An 8,632-nucleotide genomic window follows, 5' to 3' on the forward strand; every position below is an offset into this window, starting at 1 on the left:
TGTAGATGTCACTGTGTATGTGTAGATGTCACTGTGTATGTGTAGATGTCACTGTGTATGTGTAGATGTCACTGTGTATGTGTAGATGTCAATATTTACATTAGCAGAAAGAATTCGGATAAGTGAAATACGATTGGATGTAGTAAAGCTTAGCGAAAATAAGCGAACGAACTTTAACATTTACAAAACACTTCGGTTAAACCCTCGGACTACATCAGTATGCAGGTGGGATTTAGGAATAACAGGACAGGATAAAAAAAAAAACTTTGACAAGCCGCCGGCTGCCTGTCTCCGCCGAGGCCACTAAGTGTGTTAAGTGACCCTCTGGTAAATTCAGGCAAAATGTCACCCCCTCTACTCATTCTCTAAAATATCACCACTACTCCGGGGCCCGCCGCCCCCTCTCTCTCTCTCTCCTTGTGAGGTAACACTACTCACCTGTTGATGCTGTAGCCTTGAGGGGGGGGGGGGGTGATAGGGGGGCTCACAGGTGGGGGGCTCACAGGTGGGGGGGCGGCCTCCACAAGCACACTCCCTCGTTATAATGTCACTATATACACTTTCCACTACTATATCTTACCCCTAAAGTTGCTGAGAGGCGTCTTATAGTGGAACCCTGATGCAGTAGTACCTTTAGACCTGTATGCGAAGTGTCTCTTTAACCGACGGCCAAGGTATGCATCTCTCAAGGTTAACTTTCCTGCGCTCGGTCTCGCTAAGATAAGGCACTATCTTTAGGTTTATATCCATGGGTTCTCATTTATGGCGGAAACTTTCAACCACGTGGTTTTCTACAAGGCCTGCACTTGTCTTATCAAAAATCTTCGCTAATTTCAGAATTATCATTGCAAATCGAATCCACAACACTTTTAATGATAAAATACCACTTGTAAAGTACACACATCACTGTAGTAAATCACTAATCAAAAGCACTTAACTAAAAAAAACACAGCAAAAGCACCACTTTGCTTAGACAAATCAGGGGTGTTTGGAAGCGACTGTTCCAATACTGCTCAAGCTATCACTTTGTCACTCCGGCCGCCACCACCACTACACCAGCCTGCCTTCCAAACACTCGCTTCTCCTCGCTAAATATCAGCCCTTTCTTGCCTCAAACTAGACCAAATGACTCGGCGTTGGTAAGGCGAGGCCTCTGGTCACTCCCACAGCCTTATCGACACTCACTGATGCCTTCACTCCGTAACTCAGGAGACCAATTTGGTGGTGGGAGTGAGAGAGAGAGTGGTTTGTGTGGGGAGCGGAGCGCACTGGCTCGCACACACACTAGTCACCACACTGCCAAACAGGTCAGTACTGACGAATACACGCGCTCGCTCCCTCGCACACACACACACACACACACACACGCTGACTCACTCACACACACACGAACATACACACTCGTCCCTCGTGGACCGACCGCTCTATGCCCCCCCTAGACCCCCACACACCCCATCACCATCCTCTCCCCCCCCCTACTTCTCGCCTATCCCTGCTCCTCCCCCTCCCTCCCTCCTGCTAACGAACATGCTCTACTAGTCTCCCTCACCCGGTTATATCCCTCCTCCCTCCCTCCCTCCCTCAGACAGCAATATACCTTTACCTCTCTCCCTCTCCATCCCTGGGCCCCTCCCGTTCCTCCTTCATTTGCCGTCTGACCTGTTCCTTTGCAACCCTCTTGCAAAGGAACTCCATCCTTTTCTATGCCTCCCTCTTCACTTGTTGCCTTTTCCCTGGTATCTTTCTACCTTCTCTCCCTGCTCTCACTCCTACTTGTGGGCCTGCGGGCCGCTGCAAGCAACAGCCTGGTGGACCAAACTCTCACAAGTCAAGCCTGGCCTCGGGCCAGGCTTGGGGAGTAGAAGAACTCCCAGAACCCCATCAACCAGGTATCAACCAACCAGGTATCAACCAGGTACTGTTCCTTGGGCTCGGCTCGTTCAAACTGCGATCGATTGCAACGGATCATTTACTGACTTTGTTAATAATTTAATAATAATATTTCATTGTCTCGATCCTCAATCAACTGGTGTACAGGTCCCTGAGCCTATTGGGCTCTATCATATCTACACTTGAAACTGTGTATGGAGTCAGCCTCCACCACATCACTTCCTAATGCATTCCATTTGTTAACTACTTTGACCCTGACAATTATTTTAAGTAGACAATTATTTATCCTTACAGTTTGTGGGTGAAGCATTTAGAGAGGAAGGAGGTGGAGATAAGAGGGGGTGAAAGCAGTGTTCAAGAACAGTTTGAACGTTATCAGTCATGCATACAATACTTTTTATTCAGAAACAGGCAGGTTGGGAGAGTGAATTAACGAACATTTGGCCGTTGTTTATGAAGACGGTCTGCGCCCTCACTCTCATTTCAATTTCAATCCCTGCTACTAGCTAACGCAACCCATCCCTCATCCCCCCGTCTAAACACAACCCCCCTCCCCCTCCCATCTATTTATCTCTATCTATCTATCTCTATCTACCTATCTCTATCTACCTATCTCTATCTATCTATCTCTATCTATCTCTATCTATCTATCTCTATCTATCTATCTCTATCTATCTCTATCTATCTGTCTCTATCTCTATCTATCTCTATCTCTATCTATCTCTATCTATATCTATCTATATCTATCTATATCTATATCTATCTATACCTCTCTCTCTCCCTCTCACTACAGCCCATGATACTTGACCAGAGTATATCCCCCAGAGTTCATCCTGCAGATGCCCGTGGCAGGCGGCGGCTGGTTCACCAGGCCCGCCTCCTGGGACCAAAGTACTTACAGTAACAATCTGGTTGATCAAACATGGATGTGATAGATCAGTATAAAGTAGATGTTTGTTTGAATGAATTAGGACAAACTGGAATATATGTTTTTGTTTTATTTTACGTTGCTAATGAACTCAAATATTAGGCCTAGTGTACGGTATATAAGGCCTAATATAGTACATATATGTGCTATACTAGGCCTGGGAATATTTCTTTTTTTAGCTATTTTTTTCCTGGCTATAAAATGAATTGTACCAAATTAAAAAGATCCTCAATGTTAATGGGGGGGGGGGGCCTTCCACACGACGCCGGCTTCCTGTCCCTCGTCGAAGCCACTAGGGTTAGTGGCCTTCAGGTAAAACCAGGTAAAAATTAGGGAAATCCCATTTTACTTTAAATTTGTCCATCACGTCTATATTTGCACATTGTGTGTACTATCTTATCAGGAGGATGGGTTGAAGTTGTTGACGCCCCTCGTGGCTCATCACGGTGAAGTTCTGTTTCCTGTGTCTGTCTGTCTGGTCTTGCTAGCCTGCCTGTCTGCTTGGTCTTGCTAGCCTGCCTGTCTGCTTGGTCTTGCTAGCCTGCCTGCCTGCCTGCCTGCTTGGTCTTGCTAGCCTGCCTGCCTGCCTGTCTGCTTGGTCTTGCTAGCCTGCCTGCCTGCCTGCCTGCTTGGTCTTGCTAGCCTGCCTGGCTGTTTGCCTGCTTGGTCTTGCTAGCCTGCCTGCTTGCCTGCCTGCTTGGTCTTGCTAGCCTGCCTGCCTGCCGGCTTGGTCTTGCTAGCCTGCCTGCCTGCCTGCCTGCTTGGTCTTGCTAGCCTGCCTGCCTGCCTGTCTGCTTGGTCTTGCTAGCCTGCCTGCCTGCCTGTCTGCTTGGTCTTGCTAGCCTGCCTGCCTGCCTGTCTGCTTGGTCTTGCTAGCCTGCCTGCCTGCCTGCCTGCTTGGTCTTGCTAGCCTGCCTGCCTGCCTGCCTGCTTGGTCTTGCTAGCCTGCCTGCCTGCCTGCCTGCTTGGTCTTGCTAGCCTGCCTGCCTGCCTGCCTGCCTGCTTGGTCTTGCTAGCCTGCCTGCCTGCCTGCCTGCCTGCTTGGTCTTGCTAGCCTGCCTGCCTGCCTGCCTGCCTGCCTGCCTGCTTGGTCTTGCTAGCCTGCCTGCCTGCCTGCTTGGTCTTGCTAGCCTGCCTGCCTGCCTGCCTGCCTGCTTGGTCTTGCTAGCCTGCCTGCCTGCTTGGTCTTGCTAGCCTGCCTGCCTGCCTGCCTGCTTGGTCTTGCTAGCCTGCCTGCCTGCTTGGTCTTGCTAGCCTGCCTGCCTGCCTGGTCTTGCTAGCCTGCCTGCCTGCCTGTCTGCTTGGTCTTGCTAGCCTGCCTGCCTGCCTGTCTGCTTGGTCTTGCTAGCCTGCCTGCCTGCCTGTCTGCTTGGTCTTGCTAGCCTGCCTGCCTGCCTGCTTGGTCTTGCTAGCCTGCCTGCCTGCCTGCCTGCTTGGTCTTGCTAGCCTGCCTGTCTGCTTGGTCTTGCTAGCCTGCCTGCCTGCCTGCCTGCTTGGTCTTGCTAGCCTGCCTGCCTGCCTGCCTGCTTGGTCTTGCTAGCCTGCCTGCCTGCCTGCCTGCTTGGTCTTGCTAGCCTGCCTGCCTGCCTGCTTGGTCTTGCTAGCCTGCCTGTCTGCTTGGTCTTGCTAGCCTGCCTGCCTGCCTGCCTGCTTGGTCTTGCTAGCCTGCCTGCCTGCCTGCCTGCTTGGTCTTGCTAGCCTGCCTGCCTGCCTGCCTGCTTGGTCTTGCTAGCCTGCCTGTCTGCTTGGTCTTGCTAGCCTGCCTGCCTGCCTGCCTGCTTGGTCTTGCTAGCCTGCCTGTCTGCTTGGTCTTGCTAGCCTGCCTGCCTGCCTGTCTGCTTGGTCTTGCTAGCCTGCCTGCCTGCCTGCCTGCTTGGTCTTGCTAGCCTGCCTGTCTGCTTGGTCTTGCTAGCCTGCCTGTCTGCTTGGTCTTGCTAGCCTGCCTGCCTGCCTGTCTGCTTGGTCTTGCTAGCCTGCCTGCCTGCCTGCCTGCTTGGTCTTGCTAGCCTGCCTGCCTGCCTGCCTGCTTGGTCTTGCTAGCCTGCCTGCCTGCTTGGTCTTGCTAGCCTGCCTGCCTGCCTGTCTGCTTGGTCTTGCTAGCCTGCCTGCCTGCCTGCTTGGTCTTGCTAGCCTGCCTGCCTGCCTGCCTGCTTGGTCTTGCTAGCCTGCCTGCCTGCCTGCCTGCTTGGTCTTGCTAGCCTGCCTGCCTGCCTGCCTGTCTGCTTGGTCTTGCTAGCCTGCCTGCCTGCCTGTCTGCTTGGTCTTGCTAGCCTGCCTGCCTGCCTGGCCTTGCTAGCCTGCCTGCCTGCCTGTCTGCTTGGTCTTGCTAGCCTGCCTGCCTGCCTGTCTGCTTGGTCTTGCTAGCCTGCCTGCCTGCCTGTCTGCTTGGTCTTGCTAGCCTGCCTGCCTGCCTGCTTGGTCTTGCTAGCCTGCCTGCCTGCCTGCCTGCTTGGTCTTGCTAGCCTGCCTGCCTGCCTGCCTGCTTGGTCTTGCTAGCCTGCCTGCCTGCCTGCCTGCCTGGCCTTGCTAGCCTGCCTGCCTGCCTGCCTGCTTGGTCTTGCTAGCCTGCCTGCCTGCCTGTCTGCCTGCCTGCCTGCTTGGTCTTGCTAGCCTGCCTGCCTGCTTGGTCTTGCTAGCCTGCCTGCCTGCCTGCCTGCCTGCTTGGTCTTGCTAGCCTGCCTGCCTGCTTGGTCTTGCTAGCCTGCCTGCCTGCCTGTCTGCCTGCCTGCCTGCTTGGTCTTGCTAGCCTGCCTGCCTGCTTGGTCTTGCTAGCCTGCCTGCCTGCCTGCCTGCCTGCTTGGTCTTGCTAGCCTGCCTGCCTGCTTGGTCTTGCTAGCCTGCCTGCCTGGCCTTGCATACCTCTCTGTGTGGTGTTGCTTTGGCCGCAATAAACTCCATTATTAACAACACAAATGATATACCAGACTAGGTGTGACGTCACCAGGGGCGTACTCTCCTCTGCTCCCGCCTCTCAACCGTCACCCTCAGCCTACTGGGCTCCACCCTCAGCCTACTGGGCTCCACCCTCAGCCTACTGGGCTCCACCCTCAGCCTACTGGGCTCCACCCTCAGCCTACTGGGCTCCACGCTCAGCCTACTGGGCTCCACCCTCAGCCTACTGGGCTCCATCCTCAGCCTACTGGGCTCCACCCTCAGCCTACTGGGCTCCACCCTCAGCCTACTGGGCTCCACGCTCAGCCTACTGGGCTCCACCCTGAGCCTACTGGGCTCCACCCTGAGCCTACTGGGCTCCACCCTCAGCCTACTGGGCTCCACCCTGAGCCTACTGGGCTCCACCCTGAGCCTACTGGGCTCCACCCTGAGCCTACTGGGCTCCACCCTCAGCCTACTGGGCTCCACCCTCAGCCTACTGGGCTCCACCCTCAGCCTACTGGGCTCCATCACATCTACACTTGTGAGGCGGCCTCCACCACCTCGCTTCTCAGTACATGTGAGCACAGTCATCGCTGTGTACGGGGCTGGTGCTGCTGCTGTTCATTAGTTGATTCAACTGGTCTGACAGGTTTTAGACGCTAAGCCAAGCGTTGAGGGCCTTGAGGGCACTCCATGCCATGCGCACAGTTAGGTGACGAAGTGGTTTGAGTCCCTTAACATTTACCAACACGTTGCATTTAACTGAAAAACCCCGCATTACCATCAAACTAAATTGATTATACAGTGTATAGCAACTATGGTTATTTTTAATGCATACGAAACAAATCTAATTGGAGACCCGGGGGGCGGTGGCCCCTCTCCCCGGGGCACAACAAATAAAATATCCATTAAAACTACCTCACGACGTATTGATAAATATTGGAATTAACAAGGGCGAGGTTAAATGGTATTATATTATCTGTAAACTTATAATAGACTGCAATAGCTCCTAAGGTAAATATATTGTGCAGGGGGGGAGGGGGGAGGGAGAGGGGGAGGGGGGGAGAGAGAGAGAGAGAGAGAGAGAGAGAGAGAGAGAGAGAGAGAGAGAGAGAGAGAGAGAGAGAGAGAGAGAGAGAGAGAGAGAGAGAGAGAGAGACAGAGAAATGCAGTCAAACATAAAGAAAGAAAACAAAGATACAGACATAGTTAAGATAAACACAGACGGGAATCCATAGCCCTCACATTGGACGGTCGGGGGATTGAACGCCGACCTGCATGAAGCGAGACCGTCGCTCTACAGTCTAGCCCAAACGGTTAGGTTTGCGTTGAGCGAGTGAGTCACAGCCCTGACCCAATCCGGCCTCTCGACCAATAGGTCGCATTGCTTACGTAACGGTCCCCAACGTCATAAATGTAACCTACTATGGTAGTAACGAAAGCACGTTTTCTCTGCATCGGACTCATTATGATACGGAGGTTGATTGGGGTTCCGTGTGCTTCTGGTTAGGGGAGACAGTTCTATTCTTTACGGAGAGGTCAACAACTTGGGTCAAGGGTGCTTAAGAGTTTGTTCTGCCTAAAGTTTAACCCAAATATGCACACACACTGCCACGAGTATATACATATACCTATATCTATGTATAAATATTCCCACACTAATATATGTATACATATATACCAGCACAAATACATTCATACACCAACAAGAATATATACATGCACCGATAGGCGTGTATACATACACCGTATACGAATGCATACATATACCGTATACGAATGCATACATATACCGTATTCGAATGCATACATATACCGTATTCGAATGCATACATATACCGTATACGAATGCATACATATACCGTATACGAATGCATACATATACCGTATACGAATGCATACATATACCGTATACGAATGCATACATATACCGTATACGAATGCATACATATGCCGTATACAAATGCATACATATACCGTATACGAATGCATATTATATATATATATATATATATATATATATATATATATATATATATATATATATATATATATATACATACATATACATATACACACACACACACACATACACTTACTTTTTCTTCACGAGCACCTGGGCGACTTTACATTGACCCTCTCTGAAAGGGGCAGCTGAATTGTCCTCGACCTCTACGACCTATGTTGTGCCCACACACCCCTATTCTTACCCTTTTTAATTTTTAATTTTTCTCGTTCTTATTTTTCTTGGTTTCCAATCCCAGCATTTCCAACTTTTAATTCTCTTTCTCTTCACTTTGTTCATTTTGTTCCCAGTCGTTCTTTTGTTTTGATGCCATTTCTATCTTTCATTTTTATTCGTCTTCCCCCCCCCCTTTTTTTTAGTTATCTTTTGTTTATGTTCTTTAGACCTTTTTAAAAAAAAAGTACCAGTTTCCTAATATTAAAAGTTTTTAATATTTTTTTTTATCACGATGCTGTTTTCCTTTGTTCTGTCTTTTACTGCTTTTATCTTATCCTATCTGCTATTATCATATCTGTTTTTATCATTTCGTTCGCATTTAACTTTTTTCATCTATTATTTACACCTGTTCTGTTCCTGTCCATTCGCTCTTCACGTTCTCACCCTTATCCCCTTATCTACCTTGTGTCTAACCTTGTGTACCTTCCTGGGATCAACTGCCCCGTGGCCCGGTCTCGGACCAGGGCCTCCAGGTTGGTGGTGTGGTTAACCAGGCTGTTGGACGCGGCTGCTCGCAGCCTGACGCATGAATCACAGCCTGGTTGATCAGGTATTCTTGATCACCCCCCCCCCCATACTTGTACAAAATCCTTTTAGGCCATAAGCCTTCTGTAACTAAAATATCATTTGCGTCGATTTCGGGGATCAACGTCCCCGCGGCCCGGTCTCTGACCAGGCCACACAAACATCGGAATTCA

The sequence above is a fragment of the Procambarus clarkii genome, chromosome 93 (assembly GCF_040958095.1).
Source record: "Procambarus clarkii isolate CNS0578487 chromosome 93, FALCON_Pclarkii_2.0, whole genome shotgun sequence".
NCBI classification, from domain to species: domain Eukaryota; kingdom Metazoa; phylum Arthropoda; class Malacostraca; order Decapoda; family Cambaridae; genus Procambarus; species Procambarus clarkii.